This window comes from Rattus norvegicus, chromosome 4, assembly GCF_021556685.1.
Source record: "Rattus norvegicus strain SHRSP/BbbUtx chromosome 4, alternate assembly SHRSP_T2T, whole genome shotgun sequence".
Classification (NCBI taxonomy): domain Eukaryota; kingdom Metazoa; phylum Chordata; class Mammalia; order Rodentia; family Muridae; genus Rattus; species Rattus norvegicus.
The window spans coordinates 159616430-159638641 of record NC_141537.1 but is presented as its reverse complement, the minus strand read 5'-3'; the positions used below and the strand labels follow the sequence as shown (position 1 = coordinate 159638641).

Below are 22212 nucleotides of genomic sequence, written 5' to 3'. Positions count from 1 at the left end.
AGGACTCCCAGCAGTTTATTTTTCCGAAGCCACCTGACAGCTGCGTGCCCCGCCCTCCCCCCATCCCAGCCTAGAATTAACCCTTTGATGACGTCATCGCCTTGGATTCTGCGTGTGTGGAGACTTCTCCACTGGAGACCTTTGCGCTGCCTGAGCAAGTCGATCCTGAGATTAGGAAAAGGCCTTCACACCCTTCCTGACCTACTGCTCCCGTTTAGGAGAACGTAGGGATTGAGATTGTTCCCTGCCTGTCTCCCTATGTGGCTGAAGCGGTAACCATTCATCCTCCTGCTTCAGCCTCCTGAGTAATGGGACTACTAGTGGGCACGTTGTCTAGAGGATGTGTGCTTTGAGGGTTAGTTCTGAGTGAAGTTAGACTACTATCTGCGTTATCATGGAGAGATTGTCATTGAAGTTTGACCTCCTTGGATGTCTATTGATAACAGTTTAAAAATCACATAATGCTACCAGTAAGTTAAATGTGTGTGTGTGTGTGTGTGTGTGTGTGTGTGTGTGTGTGAGAGAGAGAGAGAGAGAGAGAGAGAGAGAGAGAGAGAGGTGGGGAGAGCAGAGAGGGCCTAGAACTCCCTCTGTAGACTAGGTTGAACTCACACTGATCAGCCTGCCTCTGCCTCCTGAGTGTTGGCATTAAAGGTGTGTACCCTGTGCCCAGCCTAATTTTAACGTTGTTGCTGTAGTTATTGTTGTTTGGATGGGTTTCAAATGGTCTCTTGTAGCCCATCTAGGACAGAAGTGGCTCTGTAGGCAAGAGCTGGCCTTGAATTCCTGTTCCTCTTAGCTCTACTTTCAAATGCTAGGATTATAAAGGTATGAGTCACACCCAGCTAATTTTAACGTTTTAAAACTCTGATGCGAGCCTGCTGCAATGGCTCGGCAGTAAGAGCACAGGCTGCTCTTGTGGAGGCCCCAGTTCAGGTTCTCACAGCCACATTGAAGCTCACAGACGTCCGTGAGTTCCAGTCCCAGGGGTGTTAACGATTTCTTCGGAACTCCACACGAATGTGATGGCACGGATACACTGTGCTGCCTAGTCTTGCGTCAACTTGACCCACAAACTAGAGTTCTTAGAGCTGCCTGAAAGGAAGGAACCTTAATTGAGAAAATGCCACCATAAGATCTGGCTGTAAGGCATTTTCTTGGTGGGGGGTGGGGGATAGCACATTGTGGGTGGTGCCATCTCTGGGCAGGTGGTCCTGAGTTCTATAAGAAAGCAGGCTGACCCAGGGTTCGGTCCCCAGCTCCGAAAAAAAGAAAAGAAAAAAGAAAGAAAGAAAGAAAGAAAGAAAGAAAGAAAGAAAGAAAGAAAGAAAGAAAGCAGGCTGAGCGAGCCATGGTTGTAACTATCAGCCTTAGTTCAGTAAGCCAGCTTTTCTTCCTGATTTTTTTCCCCCCTTTTGGTTGGTTTTCAAGATAGGATTTCTCTGTGTAGCCCTGGCTGTCCTGAAACTTGCTCTGTAGACCAGGCTGGCCTCGAACTCAGAGATCCTTATCCACTTCCTCCTTCCTCTGCCTTCCAAGTGCTGGACCCAGCTTCCACCAGATTATTTGCTTGGGTGACAAATGGAGTGGTCGGACTGCCTCCAGATGGGTCCTGTTGTAGGGAGACAAGGAACCTTAGAGTGATACAATCTAACTGAAAAACAAAACAAAAACCAAAGCACATCTAGCCTTCTAAGCCACACAGAGAAAGCATGCATCGGGCTCAGTGGAACACAGTTCAGTTTCCAGCTAGTCACACTCTGCCCTATTTAACCAGGCCTTTGTTGAGTTCACGTCTGTTATAAAACGAAATCTTTTATTCTCAGAATAGATTTTCCCCGTTTCTGTTTTTTTTTTTTTTGGTTCTTTTTTTCGGAGCTGGGGACCGAACCCAGGGCCTTGCGCTTCCTAGGTAAGCGCTCTACCACTGAGCTAAATCCCCAGCCCCTAATAAATACGGAAGATGTAAGATTTTTTTTTTTTTTGGTTCTTTTTTTTTTTTTTTTTTTTCGGAGCTGGGGACCGAACCCAGGGCCTTGCTCTTCCTAGGCAAGCGCTCTGCCACTGAGCCAAATCCCCAACCCCCCCGTTTTTTACAGACTTATACGGAAGTTCCTTTAGCTTCAGCCTTGCAGAAACTAAAGCGCTAGTAAAATGGGGTGGTGTGGAGGGGAGACTCGAACACCTGCTGAGAGAATTCTTTTTTTTTTTTTTCTTTTTCTTTTTTTCCGGAGCTGGGGACCAAACCCAGGGCCTTGCGTTTGCTAGGCAAGCGCTCTACCACTGAGCTAAATCCCCAACCCTGAGAGAATTCTTTATGGGACAGAAGCGTCACCAGTGACATTTCAGCAATAGGGTTGCCTAAACAAGGCCGGAAGAATGACAACACCAAGGCCCCGCCCCTAGATGAAGAGCCGAGAGATGGCTGCTGAGGGAGAATCTGCATTCCTCAGGGATGAGCTCTCTTACTTGGGCTCCCCAACACCAAGTGGTCAGTCCTAAGAACATAACATTGGAGCCACACTAAATGAACTCTGCATGTTACATTTATATGTTTATATAATAACAATTGAAAACAAGTAGTATTATATAATATGTAAAGCAACCCAGAAAGGATCAAATCCAAAAAGGAAGCCTATTTTCCAAACTCACCAATAAGGAGGAAATGGCAACTGGGCTGAGGTTGAGAAACAAGGATTACTGGTCGCCCTAGGCCCCGCCCCCACACCCTTGCTGCTAGTCCCGTAACCAAGGCAACAACACTAGCAGGCTGGGGATGGGGAAGCTGACTCATGCAGTCTGACGGTCACGCGTGGGCCCGGAGTGTGCGCTGCAGCAGCCTGGAGGTCTCGCACGCCCCACTGCGACTATGTATGTGCTGAATCCTCATCCTAGTGGTCCGCCACTGCGGGCCTTCCCCTTGCAGCTTGTGCTTCGGGCGTTAACACTAAGGTCTGGAATGTTCCATCAGAGGAAACCTGGATCTAAAACTGGGATAGGGGGAGGTGGGGTGGGGCCTGAAAGCCTATGGCTAAGGGGCAGCTCTAGGTCGAGCTAAGGAAGGTCTTTTGGAGAAAAGCTGACCAAGGAAAGCCAGAGGGGTAAGCAAGAGTAACAATAAGTCTGGTGTGGTGACACGCCCCTGTAATCTTAGCTATTTAGATGGCCAGGAGGATGATGGGGAGCTTGGAGCCAGCCTGGGCTATATACTAAGACCCTAGCTAAAAACAAAATAGAATCCTACTGAAAAGATTTTATTTACTGCAAGCCGGAGAAAGCTTGGATGTAGGGAGAACGGAATCTGGACCCAGAATGGTAGAAGGGAGGGGGAGTTAGGAGAACCACTTAGGGGTTGGGGATTTAGCTCAGTGGTAGAGCGCTTGCCTAGCAAGCGCAAGGCCCTGGGTTCGGTCCCCAGCTCCGGGGGGGGGGGGGGGGGAAGAGAACCACTTAGCTGGGACTTGACTTACCCCAGTTTGTTTTTAAGACTCCGTTGTGGTTGCCCTGATAAAATGTTCCCTAGCTCTTCCTCTGCCGATCTTGAATTAAGGACTTTCCCCAGGCAATGTTTTGTTGTTATTGTTGTTTTTGTTTTGTTTTTGCACCGAGGTCTGAAGTAGGAAACAGCTCAGTTTGTGTTACTAGACCTGCCACTGTGGGGGGGTGGGGAGGGAGTAGGGGGGGGTGACAGTGGAGGGGGGCACACGACTCAGGAAAAGGTCCAGAGACGACACCTTCCTTGAGAATTTATAGTCAGTTAATGCTGGGGAAGGACAAAGGTTTCTTCTGTCATCTAGACACTGGTAAACTGCAAATGCCCCTTTAAATAATTTCTCATGCTTACTCCTATGAAGTAATTGTAAGAAAACTCATTAGATCAACAACCACTCAAATGCTGAAGGATAAAGGAGCACAGCCGTTACAATAGCCACGCCCTCTTAAGCTCCGCCAACTCCACCAAGATTAGTCACCAAAAATCTTAATTTACCTAATAAAATACTTTGTAATAACTTTGTACTGGAGCGTCAGCGGCAAGGAGACCAAGATCCAATACAGCCTGGGGTCTCGGTCTCGACACAGTAATTGACTGAAAGCCTCATTTTTTTCTTCTGTCCTTGACAGTCTTTGCAGCCTGTTTCCTTCTGATGAATCCTAGTGGGGCAAGGGTATTTTCCAGGCATGCTGTTGCGTCGTGACCGTCGTGACCATCCGTCAGTGATTCTCCAAAAAGACAGAGAGCATTTTGTTAGTAAGAGCAAATCCAAATGGAAGTGAGGCTTTGTCAAGGATTACTCTTTAAAAGCATGTTGTAAAGATGGCTCAGTGGCTAAGAGCACTGGCTGCTCTTCCGGAGAATCAGGGTTTGGTTCCCAGCCTCCATATGGTAGCTCAGAGCCATCTGTAACACCAGTTCCAGGGAATCTAATGCCTTCCTCTGGCCTCAAGGGGCACTAGGCACATGTATAGTACACAGACATAAATGCAGGCAAAACACTCATAGTGGGTTTTGCTTTTGTTTTTACTTTTTTCAAATTTATTGTCTATACAGCATCCTGCCTGCATGTATGCTTGCAGGCCAGCAGAGGGCACCAGATCTCATTGTGGATGGTTATGAACCACCATGTGATGGCTGGGAATTGAACCCAGAACCTCTGGAAGAGCAGGCAGTGGGACAGTGCTCTTAACCTCTGAGTCATTTCTCCTGCCCCAACTCATACACGTTTGAAAAAGTAAACAATATTTTAACCACATTAAAAAGTCCACTGTGGGGGCTGGGCACACTGCTCTTCCTGAGGTCATGAGTTCAATTCCCAGCAACCACATGGTGGCTCACAACCATCTGTAAAGAGATCTGATGCCCTCTTCTGGTGTATCTGAAGACAGCTACAGTGTACTTATATATAATAAATGAATAAATAAAAAAAAATTAAAAAAAAAAAAGTCCACTGTGGTGCAGATTTGTCTCCCAGAAAAATAGAAGGTAAGTCTGGCCTACAGCCTGGCAATCTAGTGAGACCCTGTCTCAAAACAAGAGCAAAGAGAAGTGTTGTGGTACTCACATTTAATTCTAGGACTCAGGAGACAGAGGCAAGTAGATATCTGTGCATTTGAGACCAGCCTGGACAATATAGCAAATTCCAGGACAGCCACGACTATATATTGAAACCCTGGGAAGGGAGAGACAGAAAGACAGAGACAGACAGAGCTCACACACATGTAGCTCACTGGTAGAGCATACTCGCCTAGTATGTTCAAGGCTCAAATTCAGTCTCTAGTTGTCATGTGACAGACTTTTCCTGGGAAGACGCAACACACGTATCTACTCACCCCAGTTAGGGAACCCACAACAGACCAAAGTATAAATACCATCAAAGTTCAATTTAGTGAACCAATGAGTTTTATTGTAGTTATTTAAGAGGAGTATGGGTGAGGGGATACTTACAGGAAGAGAAATGACTCAAAGACAACTACATCACCAAAGTCTACCCCGGTATGGATGACAGCTCACAAAAGCTGGGAAACCTGGAGCACACTGGACAGCCTGCCGACAGTTCATTTGGTTGGTAAGTGTTCTTTCCAGGTACCTTAGTTGGTCTAAAACTCTTCAGGCAGCCCTCTGTCTCAGAATCTTTTTACCTCACCTTTATCTTTACTGTCATCTGAAAGTAACACTTTTACAGTTTACTCTAGCAGGCCTAGTGAATCTGGTCAGTTTTAGGGACTTCCTGAAGCTATTTAGAGTTGTTTACATTCTTGCCCAATGAGTTTCCTTGCTAAATGAAATGTTTCAATCTCATAAGAAACTGTTACAAAACACTCCTCAAAAAGGAAAAAGTGTAGTGTCAGGATATTTGAAGTTTCTAGTTAGGGTGTGACTTAGCCCTCAGCATACACCTTTAATCCCTCAGGCTGGAATACAGACACACCCTTAGCACACACCTGCCTAAAACCACTAAAAATGTTTGTAGGGAGATGATGGAATATCAGAGTAATTTAAGGAAGAATCGAAACAAAAACACCATACATTACTTGCAGGGGAGTAATACAGGCCTTTAATCCCAGCACTTGAGTGCCAGAGGTGGGTAAATCTTAGCGTTGGAGGCCAGGCTGGTCAGAAAAAGTTCTAGCATGACCAGGGCTACACAGAGAAACATTGTCTCAAAAAAATAAATAGGGTATGTGTGAGGAAGGGCGGAGGCTAGCAGGGCTCGTTTTGTGGGAGTGGCTGAGAGATTGTTCCACAATTAAGAGAGCTTGTTTCATAATCATGAGGACTAGAGTTCAGATCCCATGTGTTCTTCTGGAACTCAGGTCCAACCTAGAATGAATGTTTTCTTTGATCATTAACTTGTCCCAAGCCTATTTTTATTGCTTGCACAATCAAACTCTTGTAATGAATGAAAGCTCACTGAACTCCTTCCCAAATCTATGCAGCCCTTGCCACTCTGTGAGGAAGGAGCACACTCTGTTCTTGATTCTGACTTTAAGCTAACTTTAAACTATCAATACCCTAACTTTCCAAAATTATTTAAATCAAAGTAACATCCTAAAACTCCTTAAATCGAATCAAGAATTCCATAAAATCATTAACTCATCTAAACAGCATTATCTCTTAAGAGTTCATCTTGGGGGTTGGGGATTTAGCTCAGTGGTAGAGCGCTTGCCTAGGAAGCACAAGGCCCTGGGTTCGGTCCCCAGCTCCGAAAAAAAGAACCAAAAAAAAAAAAAAAAAAAGAGTTCATCTTGATCTGCAGAAAACTTATGCAACAGAGTGGCCTATCACCCAGGAAGTAATTACACCAGGATGTAGGCAGAGAGGGCCTCCCCATGCCCTATCACAGCATGCTAGATATATAAAGAATATAGCAATGACAAATATAGAAGGCACATCAGTAGGACTTCAGAAACAATCCTGGGATGAAGCCCCTGGGACTGTGTGCCTCCTGGGTACACCCATCACAGCTGACAAAATGGTGGGCTATTTCCAGGAAGCTCTCTTGTCCATGGCTGCTCCTGCATGACATCTGCTGCTTCTTTCTCTTCTATCTCGTGTTGGGGGAGAAGCAGGAAAGGGGTAAAAGGGCAAAAGGGAGGATAATGGAATGAAGGGGGGAAAAAAAGAAAGGTGAATGATTGTACTTATTTTTAGAATAGAATGCAACAAGTCTCAAATTGGTATGGATTTTTGTATATGAATAGAAATGTAAGATTATTTTTGTTACAGCATATTGTGTATATGCTTCAAATCTTGTTTTAAGGTCCTGTACTTATGTAATTCATTTATATAATATAATATATTGTATAATGTACAGTTCTAGTCCAATACTATTGTAAACTCTTTAGGATAATGGAGAAATACAAGCTAGTAGTCAAGCAGACAAATTACCAAATTTATAACCATGCCAGGTATGAGTTTAGTTAACTGCAGAAATAAGCTTTAGTTAGCCTCCTGTAGATGTTTTCAAAGTTAAGGGGATAGTAAGTAGCTAGAAACAAGCAATGTGGGTCTGGAGAGATGGCTCAGATTTTAAGAGCACTGGCTGTTCTTCCAGAGGTCCTGAGTTCAATTCCCAAGCACTCATATGGTGCTACCATCTATCTATACTGTGATCTGATGCCCTCTGCTGGCATGTAGGCATATATGCAAGCAAAGTGCTATCTATATAAATTAGAAACGAGCAATGTTGGCTTGTTTATCTGTACTTTAGATAGATAGGTGGTCCTCAAAATACATCAGAGATCTGCAGAATATGGCATTTGAGGTGTAATAAAGGGGGGTTGGAAAGATGGCTCAGTGGTTAAGAGCACTGACTGCTCCCTAGAGGTCCTGAGTTCAATTCCCAGCAACCACATGGTGGCTCACAACCATCTGTGATGGGATCTGACGCCCTCTTCTGGTGTCTGAAGACAATGACAGTATACATTTATACTTACATAAAACAAACCTTTTTTTAAAAAAAAGATAATAAAAGGCTTTTCCAACAGAAACGTATCAGCTCCTGGCAGGGAAGCACCCCCATTCTACTCCAAAGAAGATGATGAACACCACAAAATATCTACTTGCAGTTTGCTTCAAATGTCCCAGTGATGGCCACTGGGCAAAGAACTGTTCCTTACCTTGACTGCTGACAGTATGCTGTCCTAACTATGGACAAGCAGGACAGTGGGAAGCCAATTGCCCAACTTTGCAGAGACAAGGTAGGACAGTCCTTCAAAATTCCTGTTTCATAAAAAAGTCTTTAAGATCATCTGGGCCTGCAGGCCCAAGATGGATGCCCTGATGACACAAGGAAGCTTCGAAGACTATCCAGGTAGCCGGAAGTCTCTGTTGTTTCTGTAGATTTAGAAGCTGCTTGTTCTGCACTTCCTGTTTACTCCGATAGAATTTATCCTTTTCCAGTCTCCAACAGGGTTGAAGACTAGATAGTTATAGTTTTACTGTTTTTCTTGTGATCAGATGTAGAAAAGAAATTTCGCAAAAGAGGTGCAAATTTATAAAGACATAAAAGCTCAAGTTGTTTGGGATCTAAGAAAATGTTATAGGGTCTAAGATGGTACTTTAAAGTTGATACATACAAGCTATAAAGGTTAGAAGAGGGCTGGAGAAGATGGCTCAGCGGTTAAGAGCACTGACTGCTCTTCCGGAGGTCCTGAGTTCAATTCCCAGCAACCACATGGTGGCTCAAAACCATCTGTAATGGGATCTGACGCCCTCTACTGGTGTGTGTGAAGACAGTGACAGTGTACTTCTATACATATCATAAAAAGACACGTGCTCCACTATGTTCAGCCTCATTTACAATAGCCAGAAGCTGTAAAGAATCCAGATGTCCTTCAACAGAGGAATGGATACAGAAATGTGGTACATCTACACAATGGAGTACTACTCAGCTATCAAAAACAATGAAATCATAGACAAATGGATGGAACTAGAAAACATCATCCTGAGTGAGGTAACCCAATCACAAAAAAAAAAAAAAAAAAACAAAACAAAACACACATGGTATTCACTCACTGATAAGTGAATATTAACCCCAAAGCTCAAATTACCCAAGGTACAATCCACAGACCACATGAAGCTCAAGAAGAAGGATGACCAAAGTGTGGATGCTTCAGTTTTTTTTTTTCATAGAGGGAACAAAAATATTCATAGGAGGAGATATGGAGACAAAGTTTGGAGTAGAGACTGAAGGAAAGGCCATCCAGAGCCTGCCCTACCTGGGGATCCAGACCATATACACACAGCCACCAAACCCAGACAATATTGCTGATGTCAGTAAGTGCATGTTGATAGGAGTCTGATATAGCTGTCTCCTGAGAGGCTCTGCCAGAGCCTGACAAATACGGAGGAGAATGCTCACAGCCAACCATTGAACTGAGAACAGGGTCCCCATTGGAGGAGTTAGAGAAAGGATTGAAGGAGCTGAAGGGGCTTGCAACCCCATAAGAACAACAAAACCAACCACAGCTCCCAGGGACTAAACCACTACCCAAAGACTACACATGGACAGACCCCTGGCTCCAGCTGCATATGTAGCAGAGGATGGCCTTGTTGAGCACCAGTGGGAGGAGACGCCCTTGGTACAGCCAAGGCTGGACCCCTCAGAGTAGGAGAATGTCAGGGCAGGGAGGTGGGAAGGAGTGGGTGGTTGGGTGAGGGAACACTGTCATAGGAGAAGGGGGAGGGGAGATGGGATGGGGCTTTTTTTTAAAAAATATAAATTTATTTATTTAATGTATATGAGTACTCTGTCGCTGTCTTCAGACACACCAGAAGAGGGCATCAAATCTCATTACAGATGGTTGTGAGCCACCATGTGGTTGCTGGGAATTGAACTCAGGACCTCTGGAAGAGCAGTCAGTGCTCTTTTTATTTTTTAATTTTGTAATTATATTTATGTACAGAAAACTTAGTGTACATCTAACCCAGTTTAGTGGCAAGTTCTTTAGCCTTTGCCTTTCTCAGCTTGGCAATGCGAGCCACAGACTTAGGACCCAGGATGTTGCCTCCCCAGTGGCGGCGGATCTCGTCATATCTGTCATTATAATTGGTCCTAATAGCTTCCACCAGCTTAGCCAGAGCACCCTTGTCTTCCGAGTTAACCTGTGTGAAGGCAACAGTGGTGCACATCTTCCTTTTTTTTTTTTTTTTTTTTTTCGGAGCTGGGGACCGAACCCAGGACCTTGCGCTTCCTAGGTAAGCGCTCTACCACTGAGCTAAATCCCCAGCCCCAGGTGCACATCTTCCTGTGGACCAGGCGCCCCAGCCTGGCCTTTCCCTTGATGATGCAGTAGGGCACCCTCATCTTTTGACACAGGACAGGCAGGAAAACCACCAGCTCAAAGGGGTCTACATCATGGCCAATCACCACCAACTGAGCCTGTAGAACTAGAGTTTCATAAAGGTTGCTCATTGTCAGAGTCCAGATGTGCAGGGCGGGACGTGCCTGAGGGAGAGCCAGAGATAGGACTTGCCAAACCAGCTATCAGCCCCAAGGACACTGACCATCCGTAGCTACCCCCTCCCCTTCCTTCACCCCCCTGAGTGAGATGAGTCACCCTACCTGCCTGCCGAGCTGCTGGAGAGCACGTACTCCTTGCTGATGTAATTTCGCGCCGAAAGTAACTGTGCACCATTTGAATTGACCAATCATGTGTAACCTCGCGAATGCCCCTAACCTCCCCTATATAAACCCCCGAGTCTGGAGGCTCGGGGTCGATTCCTCTGTCTCCTGTGTGAGATACGTGTCGACCCGGGATCCCGCTAAGACCCGGGATCTCGTTAATAAAGCTACCTCTTGCTGTTACATCAAGAATGGTTTCTCGTGATTCCTGGGGGCACCCCACCCCGCGATCGGAGCGAGAGACGCAGTTCCCCGTTTTGGGGTACGCTCTTTCATTTGGGGGCTCGTCCGGGATCGGAGCGTGACCCCCGGAACCCCGAATGCCACTTGGAGGTACGTTAGTGTGAGTGCTGGAAAGCGGCCGCTGTGTGTGAGTGTGTGTGAATTAAGTCCTGTAGTCTGTGTTTTTCGGTACCGGTTTAAGGTCTTAGTGCACTGTCTGGGCAGATGAAGGATTCCTGCCCTGTGCACGAGAGTCTTAGTGCACTGTCTGGGCAGAAGAAGGTTTCCTGCCCTGTGCACGGGTGGAAGAAGGATTCCCGCCCTGTAGAAAGCTAGCTTGAGAGTGCACTGTCTGGGCAGAAGAAGGATTCCTGCCCTGTGCACGGGTGGAAGAAGGTTCCCCACCCCGAATAGGCGCCTGTGAGTAGATGAAGGATTCCTACTCTGAATAGTCTTTTTCTTTCTTTTTTCCTTTTTAGAAAGCGCACCGGGGGACGCCCCAATCGCGCAGGCTCTGGGACGCATGAGAGACGTTCCACGAGTCAGCCTTTGTTGGGTCCTGGCTCTGGGACGCGTGAGAGACGTTCCACAAGCCGAATTTTGTCAGGAGGACCCGGCAACGGACAGTCAAAAAGATCTGACTGTGACTTTGGAGGTCGAGTTCGGCTGCCTATTTAAGTATAGGCATGGACAAGTGTGCTTAGATGTGTTAGTGTCTGTTGTCTGTATTCTGTGTTTGGTATCCCAGAAGCAGCTAAGGTTAAGCTGAAGTTTGGGCCAGGTACTGAAGGTACCAGGCATCTGTGGAAATTGGTTATAGGATGCTTTGTTTTAGTCTTGCTTGTCTGGTTTGTTTTCTGTGGTATTGTCTAGTGTCTTTTTTGGCTTTTGTTTCGTGTTTGACTTTGGACTGATGACTGTGTTTGAAATCATGTTATGCTTTGTTCGTCGAAGAGTTTTACTTGGTCCCCTTAATGCTTAGTGAGTAAGAAACTTAATCTTATGGACCCCGCTCTAGTGGCGGTGTGTTGGTTGATAGCCAAAGTTAATTTTTTTTTTTTTTTGGTTCTTTTTTTTCGGAGCTGGGGACCGAACCCAGGGCCTTGTGCTTCCTAGGTAAGCGCTCTACCACTGAGCTAAATCCCCAGCCCCCAAAGTTAATTTTTAAAATAGTGTTTTATCTGTGCTTGTGCTCGCAGCACACAGTAGAGGGGAGCGAAATTAGCTGCGGAGCTGCTGCAGCGAGCATGGGGACTTCTCAAGTCTCACCCAATTTTTCTGGCTCTTCAGGAGCTGTTTAAAAGGAAAAGGCTTAAGGTAAAAAGAAACACTATAGAGAGATTTCTTAGTGAATTACTACACCTTGGTTCGCGATCTCTGGGAATCTCACGTTGGACAGCTGAGATAAGCTGGAAAAGGATTTAAATTTTGCTTGGGAGCAAAGAATCTTAAAGGCGGAGTTTCAGCCGGTATGACACTTAGTGCGTAGCTGCCTAAAAGATCAGAAATGCTGTCAACAGGCTATAAAAAAAAAAAAGGGACAGGCTGTGTTAGAAATGCTACAGGAGGGCTGGAGAGAGATGGCTCAGCGGTTAAGAGCACCCGACTGCTCTTCCAGAGGTCATGAGTTCAAATCCCAGCAACCACATGGTGACTCACAACCATCTGTAAAGAGATCCGATGCCCTCTTCTGGTGTATATGAAGACAGCTACAGTGTACTTATATATAATAAATAAATAAATCATTAAAAAAAAAAAGAAAAAAAAAAAGAAATGCTACAGGAAGAATAATCTAAAAAGGCTGAGAGCTAGGTGGGGCTATAAGGAAAACAAGAACAGTAAAGGAATTTCTGACATTTGCTCCCAGTAGGAGAGCACTCATTTAGAGAAGTTCTTTAAGGAAGCCTGCCTTATCTGCTGTCTTTATTCCAAGGGAGGAGTCAGTCTCCAGCACTATTAATGTTTTCTTTTCCTTGGGCCCTTTAAACCCAGTGAGACAGTTTGGTAAAGGGCTACTACTGAGGTCCTGATAGCCCCAGGTGAACTGGTTATCAGCCCCCTGGCATCTAGCACCCAGGTTCTAACCATCTCTCCATCCTTTTGTTACTAGAAGCCTAGTGTCATTTGGAGGCTGGTTCTCTTGAGAGGCAAAGCCATGGAGCTGACACTGACAATGGCCTTTTTGTTCCAAGAAAGGCCTCCTGGTTTAGCTGTGTGACTAAATGCTGTTTGCCTTCTTCAGTAGACCTCTATTCTCAAGATTCTCTTGTTTTCTCACCATCCCATTTGAGATGCTTGTTAGTAACTGTTACAGGTCTTCTTTACCACCGAGGAAAGACGGAATCCTACTGGAGACCAGAAAAAATGTTCCAGACATGGATAGAAGGCCCTCACTTCTGCCTGCTCTCTTCAGACGCCTGAAGGTAGGGAGTGCCGGGTCTGCCGCCAGGCTCCAAGGGTGGGTCTCTGAGGGGCTGGAAAATGCCCCACCAATCTGGCTAAGATAAGGAAAAGATATGAAGAGAAAGTTACAGAAACTTGAAGGGTTAAGCTAAGTCACTGAGAGAGTTATTGTAAGTTGCAGAGAAAATAAGTTGATGCATGGTTCAGGGTCTGTGCAGAAAAGTGGACAGCACCTAATAGCTGTAGAAGAAGATGCAGAGAGACTGAAAAAAAGAAAGAAAGAAAGAAAGAAAGAGGTAAAGAGAGCAGGAAGCTAGGGAAGAAAAGAGACAAAAAGAAGAGGAAATTAGAGAGCTAAAGAGAGATAAAAGACGAGAGAGGAACATATACTGGCCACAGTAGTTAGGGAACCTAGGAAGATAGTACCTGGCAACAGAAAAGAATTCCTGGCTAAAGATCAGTGTGCCTAATACGAAGAAAAAAGGACACTGGGTCAGGGACTGCCCAAGAAGAACAAGAGGGGCCACTGGAGAGCCTCTTGGTCCTAGAGTGCTGGCTATGTACAGAGATAGAAGGGAAGTGTGGATACAGGGACCCAATGCTCTGTGCTCCTATGCCCCCCAGTGGGCCAATATCCAAAGACCTTGAGTGCAAGGGGCTACTGGCAACGAACAATACTTATGGACTGCCCGAAGAACAGTGGACCTTGGCGTGGGCCGGGTAACCCACCCACTAATTCATGGTCATCCCTGACTGCCCCTATCCCTTGCTCATGAGAAAATTGCTCTCCAAAATGGCTTGCGTGGGCTGAAATGGCTGGGTGAGGCCATGTGTATACATATCTACAGACTGTGTATGTGGAGCTTAAGACCTGTCTCAGTGCACCAGTACCTGATGCTGGGAGATGTGTGACTTAGTCCTGATCTGCCTGGAACACATCACTCCTGCCAGCCGGGCACTAACAATTATCACCCAATCCAGGACTTAAACTGTGATAGAGTGGCTGATGTTCTGCCTTTGAATAGAGTGTCCCAAAAGATGGGACCACTGGTCAGCTGCCATGGACTAGATTCTCCACCGGTTGGGGACAATCTGGTCACCTTGCTGCCCAATCCGGACCTGGAGCCACCACAGCACGAGTGTCAAGTACTGGCAGAAGCCCATGGGTGGAGGAAAGACCTCTGCGACTGGCTGATTGACCCCTGCTAAAAGCCGAGGACCTTGTCCACAGACGGGAACAGTTCTCTTCATGAATGAAGGTCAGAGACAAGTGGGTGCTGCCATGGTGGACAACACAATGTCATCTGGGATGGCTGAACCTCTACCCCCCCAGCACATCAGCACTTCAGATGCTGTTGCCATCTCTTGGATGCCCTGGTGAAGCCAACAACTGTGAGTACTATTCATTGCTCAGGATATCAGGAGGGAAGAGATTCAGTGGCATGGGGCAATAACGAAGCAGATCAAGCGGCTCGAAAAATGACTATGCAGGAGCCTATCCTGGTTGCAGGCCTGCAAGAGACAGCCACTGAGAACTAGGATCGGACTAAGGGATGGCCTCACTTAGAAAAGGCCCAAATTGCTTAAAAGATAAAGGACAATGGCACACTTGAGAGGAAAGCTATACTCCCCAGAGAACAAAGAAAAGACTCACTTTGCCAAATACAGAAATTGACTCATTTAGGAGATAAGAAGTTTGTCCAAGTAGTTAAGGTGTGTGTAATAGACTTTAAGATTTTAGCCAGAGAGACAGTAGAAAGTATAAGGTATGTCAATAAGTGAATGCTTAGCAAGCAAAAAGGGCAAAGAGACCCTGACCAAATTAAATTAACCATGGAGACTGGCGCAGACTGGGTGACACTCCTTCCCTCTTGCTCTCTTCAGAGCAAGAAATACCCCTTCCAGATTCAGCCTTATCCGCTTTGAGATCTTATATGGGGCCTCAGCCCCCCACCCCCGAATGTATTAGATGATGTTACTGAACCAACATGTCATAGTGCCATAGTAATAATGATTTGTGTGCCAGGCTAAAAGACCTACAGGTGATACAGAAAGAAATCTGCTCACAGCTGACAGCAGCCTATGCCCCGGAGACCCATCAGTTCCAGGTCGGAGATTGCAGCTACACTGAGCCCAGACACTCGAGCCTCGCTGGAAAGGACCGTACCTGGTGCTGCTGACCACCCTGAGAGCTGTCAATTCTCAGCCCTCACCAGCCACGTACTAGCTGTTGGGGCTGAGAGCTGGGACCTAGAGGGAAATTCAGTCATGTTTGTCCTGGGTTCTATCAAGATAGGTGTGGGATAGGCTTGATTTCCATTACAAATGATGTAACATTGCATATGTTAGTACTCTTAACACTTCTTGGGACTGTGCCTCAGGGATCACAGTCTGTATAAGCTTAGAAGTTCTAAAAGCTAGTCATGACCTTGGTGGATAGGCTTGGATAGTGTCCAGGTTAGAATCCTCATGTTAAGACTACAATACCAAGCTGTTATGCTAGATGAAGCTGAGTTCTCCATGAAGTTCTAGGATTAGAACTATTAACAAAAAAAAAAAAGAATTGGGGAATGTAGAACTAGAGTTTCATAAAGGTTGCTCATTGTCAGAGTCCAGATGTGCAGGGCGGGACGTGCCTGAGGGAGAGCCAGAGATAGGACTTGCCAAACCAGCTATCAGCCCCAAGGACACTGACCATCCGTAGCTACCCCCTCCCCTTCCTTCACCCCCCTGAGTGAGATGAGTCACCCTACCTGCCTGCCGAGCTGCTGGAGAGCACGTACTCCTTGCTGATGTAATTTCGCGCCGAAAGTAACTGTGCACCATTTGAATTGACCAATCATGTGTAACCTCGCGAATGCCCCTAACCTCCCCTATATAAACCCCCGAGTCTGGAGGCTCGGGGTCGATTCCTCTGTCTCCTGTGTGAGATACGTGTCGACCCGGGATCCCGCTAAGACCCGGGATCTCGTTAATAAAGCTACCTCTTGCTGTTACATCAAGAATGGTTTCTCGTGATTCCTGGGGGCACCCCACCCCGCGATCGGAGCGAGAGACGCAGTTCCCTGTTTTGGGGTACGCTCTTTCAAGCCTTCTTGTTCTCCACCAAGGTGGTGACTGTATTGACCCCTGCTCAGAGGACAGACAGTCTCTCAGTTGGGAGGCCCCCCTTGGCAGCAGCTTTCTTCTCAGCGCGGGCCAGCAGCCTCTGCTTCTTCTCCTGCTTTGTCTCTGGCCTGTACTTGTGGGCGAGCTTAAGCAGCTGAGTCACTGTCTGCCTGCCCAGGGCCTGGGTGAACTGGTTGATGGCAGGAGGTACTTTGAGTCGCTTATAGAGGATGGCTCTTTGCTGCTGCAGCCTGATGTAGTGGGGCCATTTGATGAAGCGTGTGAGATCTCTTTTGGGCTGGATGTCCTGCCCAATGCCGAAGTTCTTAGGCCTTTTCTCAAACAAAGGATTGACCACCTTTTTGGCCTCTTGTTTCTTGACCACGGCGGGGGCGGGACTACCTTCTTCCCCTTGGCCTTCTTTCCTTTGAGCGGCTTGCTCGGCTGGAGGAGAGAGTGAGCGGTGGGTTCTTAACCACTGAGCCGTCTCTCCAGCCCTGGGATAGGGGCTTTAAGGACAGGATAACATAAATGTAAATAAAAAATATCCAATATCTGAGGTCCACATCAAAAAAAAATCCAATAAAAAATGAAAAAGAATAAATCTTTTTTTTTTAAGTGACAAATATAGGACTGGAAAGATGGTTCAGCTGTTAGAAATAATGGCTGCTCTTCCAGAGGAACAGATTCAATTCCCAGCACCCATATCAGGAGGATCACAGCTGTCTTTAAGTCTAGGTTCAGGGAATTCTGGTCTCTGGCTGTTCTGTATGCATGTGACACACATATATACATGCAGCCAAAACACCTGTACACATTAAAAACTAGTAACAAAAAGAAGGGGGAAAACACATACACACACTTTTTGTTGTTTAAGACCAAAAACTCTGTGGCTGGTCAAAATTAGAGGGTCTTCTGTGGATCAATGACTTATTGACAAGTACATCAAGAAATGTTCCAATGACGCAAGGCCCTGGGTTCGGTCCCCAGCTCCGAAAAAAAAAAAGAACCAAAAAAAAAAAAAAAAAAAAAAAAAAAAGAGATAATGAAGAAATGTTCCAATGAGACTCTGGTCTTTCCAGTCTAGAGAACGTAGGCAGCTGGGTGTGTGGGTGTGGTGCCACATATCTGTTATCCCGGTATACATGAGGTGGAGGCAGGAGGACCAGCTAGCTGTATGCAGTCAGCTTCTACTTATGAGCCCCTAGCACCACCACCGAAACGTAGCCAGATCTCTAGAGTTGCCTTTGGGAAGCCCCAGAGCACAGTGGCCAGGGCTCACGTTGCCTTGGTCCAGTTCACGTGACTAAGGAGAGTATGATTAAAGTCCTTGGCAGGCAACTGGGCATGGGGACCAATGTCTGCAATGCTAGCACTTGGGGGAGGATGAAGGGTTTAGCGTTAGGGCTGGAGACATGGCTCAGTGGTTAAGAGCACTTCTTGCTCTTGCAGAGGACCAGGGTTTGGGTCCCAGCACCCACATGGTGATTCATAACCACATGTAACTATAGTTCCACAGAATCCAGTGTCTTCTAACGACCTCCTTGGGGACCAATACACATGTAGTGCCTATGTATATCTGCAACAAACATTTGTGCACATGAAAGTAAATAAATCTGTCAAAAGTTAGGTTCAAGATTATCCTCGGGCTGGGGAGATGGCTTAGTGGTTAAGAGCACTGGCTGCTCTTCCAGAGGTCCTGAGTTCAAATCCCAGTGACCACATGGTGGCTCACAACCATCTGTAATGAGATCTGATGCCCCCTCTTCTGGTGTGTCTGAAGACAGCTACAATGTATCCTATACCTAAAATAAATAATTCTTCAAAAAAGATTATCCTCAGCTATATAGTAAATGTGTATATTAAATTTGAGTCGAATCTCAGTTATATATGATCCTTAAAAAAAAAAAAAGTCTTCCTTATGGCTAAGTCTTTTAGTCTCCAGAAAAATGGATCAAACACACTCCCCAGTTGTGGCCCCTGGATGAGTGCTGGATGCTGTGTTGCTGATTCCTCAGTCACACTCAATAATGAATCCTGCTTCCTAAAAGAAAACCAAAGTGAGCCCAATTCTCTCGCTCGTGAAGAGAGGCGAGACTTAGTGAGACACTTCCCAAAGTGGAGGTGATGGCGTGTGATTTTTATGTATATTGTGTGTATGGGTTTAAACCCTCAGTGTATGCATGTGGCAGACAGAAGTCATCCTTAAGTATCATGGCCAGGATGCCAGCCACTTTGCCTGCTTCGAAACCAAATTTCCTATTAGTCTGAGGCTCACCATATAGGTAGCCTCTTGGGCCTAGGGATTCTCCTATTTCTGCCTCCCCAGTACTGGGATTACAAACCTATCATTCTATACTGTGGATTTGTATATGGGTTTTGGGACTTGAACTCTAGCCTTCCTGAATGCAAGGCAGGTGCTTTACTTGAGTTATCTCCCCAGCCAATGGTGTGCAATTTAAATATTAAGTTGTGTTTTGTTTTTGTTTTCTTTGGTGGTTGTTCTTGGTGGTGGTGGTGGTGGTGTGTGTGTGTGTGATTTACTTGACACAGGGTCTGGCAGACCTGGAATTTATTTTGTAAACCAAACCAGCCTCAGACTATGCCTTCTGAGTGACTCAGTCCAGCCTTTTATCTTATTTGGTGACAGGGTCTCAATGAGTTCCAGACTGTAACCCAGACCTCCTTCTATCTTCCTGCGTCACTGTCTAAGGATTACAGACCTGCATTTCCAGACAGCATGTTTTGATTGTTACAGTGGGATTTTCTCAGACCTGCCGGCAGTATAAGTAATGACATAAGCCTTTCCAGTATAGTTAAAGCTTAAGCCTTTTGCTTGGGCAGCCTCCTGGCTACCCTAAACTTAACCAGACTAACTGGCTAACCAACATGTGGCCAGCTCCACACATTTCTCTGTTGTTCTATGGTTCATGTCTGTTTCCTTAGTGTCTGCTCTCTGAGTTCCCCACATCTGCATTCTTCCCCTACAATCTCTATGCCTGGGAGTTCTGCCTCCCACTTCCTGCCTAGCTATTGGCTGTTGGATCTTTATTATGACCAATTAGAATCTCTAATACATTTCTAGATTGTCTTGAGGCAAGTGAGGAAGGCCGAATATTTACACAATATAAGGCCACTAATACCAATATCTTGCTGGCATTTAGCCCTCTGCTGGTACAGAATTAACTATTGAAAATACGGACGGGGTTGGGGATTTAGCTCAGTGGTAGAGCGCTTGCCTAGCATGCGCAAGGCCCTGGGTTCGGTCCCCAGCTCCAAAAAAAAAGAAAAAGAAAAAAAAAAAAGAAAGAAAGAAAATACAGACACACCTTCACACAACGTGAAGAAGAGGTTACCCCAACAGTTTGTTTTGTTGTGTTTTGAGGTAGGCTTTCCTGTATCACAGACTGACCTCAGACTCTATGTAGCCAAGGACAACCTTGAGCCTTCTGATCCTCCTCCCTCTACTTCACACATGCTGGATTACAGGTGTGTACTGCCAAGCCAGGATCTGGGAATGTTAGCATTCAACCCAGGGCTTCATACATTCTAGGCAAGCGCTCTCTACCTTCTGGGTTATATCTCAACCCTGGAGGCTAAGTTATAGAAAACAGAATGACTTCTAATCTCAGTCTTTGTCTTTCTTGGGCCACTGGGTTTGTGTGAATCAGCTGTCACAGTCTGAGGACACTCAAGTTCTAGAGGGACCAGAAGGACCGGCTGCCTTGGCAATAGCTGTAGAAGTCTGCATCTTAGAGGCCAGTCCTCCAGTTCCAGTCCTGCATCCAAACAGCTGCAGCCCAGGCTGAGTCTGACTGCAGCACAACAAAGCTGCTCTGGGACACACAGGAAGCCGGATAATGTTTAAGTAAATGAGGTGTTTGGAGCCAGCTCAGCAGGTAAAGATGTAGGACACCAAGTGTGACCGCCTGTCTTCAATCTCCAGGACCCACATGGTGGAGGCAGAGACCAGATTCCCATAAGTTCTCCTCAGACCTTGACATTTGCCCTGTGGAATCTTCATGTCCACACACATGCACACACACACACATGTACATGCACACATGCACACATATGCACACCCATACACCCACATACCCATACATTCACATACATCCACACGCACACACACATGTACACACACACATGCACACACCTGCACATACACATGCACACCCATACACCCACACACCAACATACATGTAGACTCACATATGCACACACATCCACATACCCATTCATGCACACACATGAATATACAGACACACACACATGCACACACACAGCTACACACCCATACATGCACATCCACATCCACATCCACACATACACATGCACGATAAATAAGATTTAGTGTTCAGACTAGGTGTAGTTTAATCCTAGTATTTAGGAGATAGAGGCAGGGGGCTTTTTGTGAGCACAAGGTCAGCCTAGTCTACATATTGAGTTCCAGGACAGCCAAGCCACTGCAAAGAAGCAAATGGATATTTTTAAAAAAGGAATAGATATTTACTAAGCCCCACTAGAAGTTCCCTTGCTGTGCAAGCATAATTTTAAATATAATGGAAAATTCATGGGCTGGCAAGATGGCTCAGAGGGTAAAGCCATTTCCTACTGAGCCTGAGGTGACTTACGTGGTAGAGGGAAGACCTGTGACCTCCTCTTGCGTTGTCGTGACATCAGTGACTCCATCTTTATAAAAACGGACAGTCCTCTTAGTGGTTGCTGTATCTGGCTATCTACACACCTTTTCATATTGTTTTAAAGATTCATTTCATGTGTACGTTCTGCTCACACATGTGCCTGTGCACCACTGCATGCCTTGTGCCCGAAGAGGTCAGAAGAGGACGTGAGAGCCCTGGAAAGGGAGTTACAGACAGTTCTGAGCCACTCTGGGTGGGGGGAATCGAACCCAGGTCCTCTGCAAGAGCAACAAGTGCTCTTAACTGCTGACCGTCTTTCCATCTCCTACCTTTCTCAGATTTTAAACTTAGTTTTCCTCTCTTAGATGTTTACAGCAGTTTGTTTAAACCTATGATACATTATGTTTAAGGAAAAGGAAGATCGTTATGTTTGTTCACAAAATATATGAACTAGGAAATGTGATTGAAAAATAGATTATTGGGGCTGGGGATTTAGCTCAGTGGTAGAGCGCTTACCTAGGAAGCGCAAGGCCCTGGGTTCGGTCCCCAGCTCCGAAAAAAAGAACCAAAAAAAAAAAAAAAAGAAAAAAAGAAAAATAGATTATTTTTTTGTTTGGTCTAATTTTTTGAGACGTCTCGATATGTATCCTGTCCTAGTTAGGGTTTCCATTGCTGTGACCAGATACCATGACCAAAGTAGCTCTTATAAAAAACATCTTTTAACTGGGGCTGGCTTACAGATTCTAAGGTTATTAATGGTTTCCCACCATTATTATCATGGTGGGAAACTTGGCAGAGTCCAGGCAGCCTTGGCACTGGAGATGTTGAGAACTCTACATCTTGTTCCCAAGGCAAACAAGTGTGGCTTCCATGTGGCTAGGAGCAAGAGCTCAAAGCCCACCCCCACAGTGACATACTTCCTCCGACAAGGCCACACCCACTCCGACAAGGCCACACCCACTCCAACAAGGCCTCGCCTACTCCATCAAGGCCACACCTCCTAATAGTGCCACTCCCTGGGCCGTGCATATTCAAACCACCCTTTAGACCAAACCGAATGATCTGGAACTTGAAGCAATCTTGCCTCGCCCTTTCAAGTGCTAGGATTATAGACAGGATGGCCACTGGGGAAGAATAGCAAGTATGTTAGGGAATCTAGTACTCATTGCATAGTGTAGATGTAGCCCTTGCCAAATAAACACAAAATGAAA

The 22212-nt window shown here is 45.9% G+C and overlaps 1 pseudogene; it reads right to left on the bottom strand.

Moving 5' to 3' along the window:
• Positions 1-16383: 16383 nt before the first annotated feature.
• Positions 16384-21050, bottom strand: LOC148006344 (large ribosomal subunit protein eL8 pseudogene; annotated as a pseudogene).
• Positions 21051-22212: the final 1162 nt, after the last annotated feature.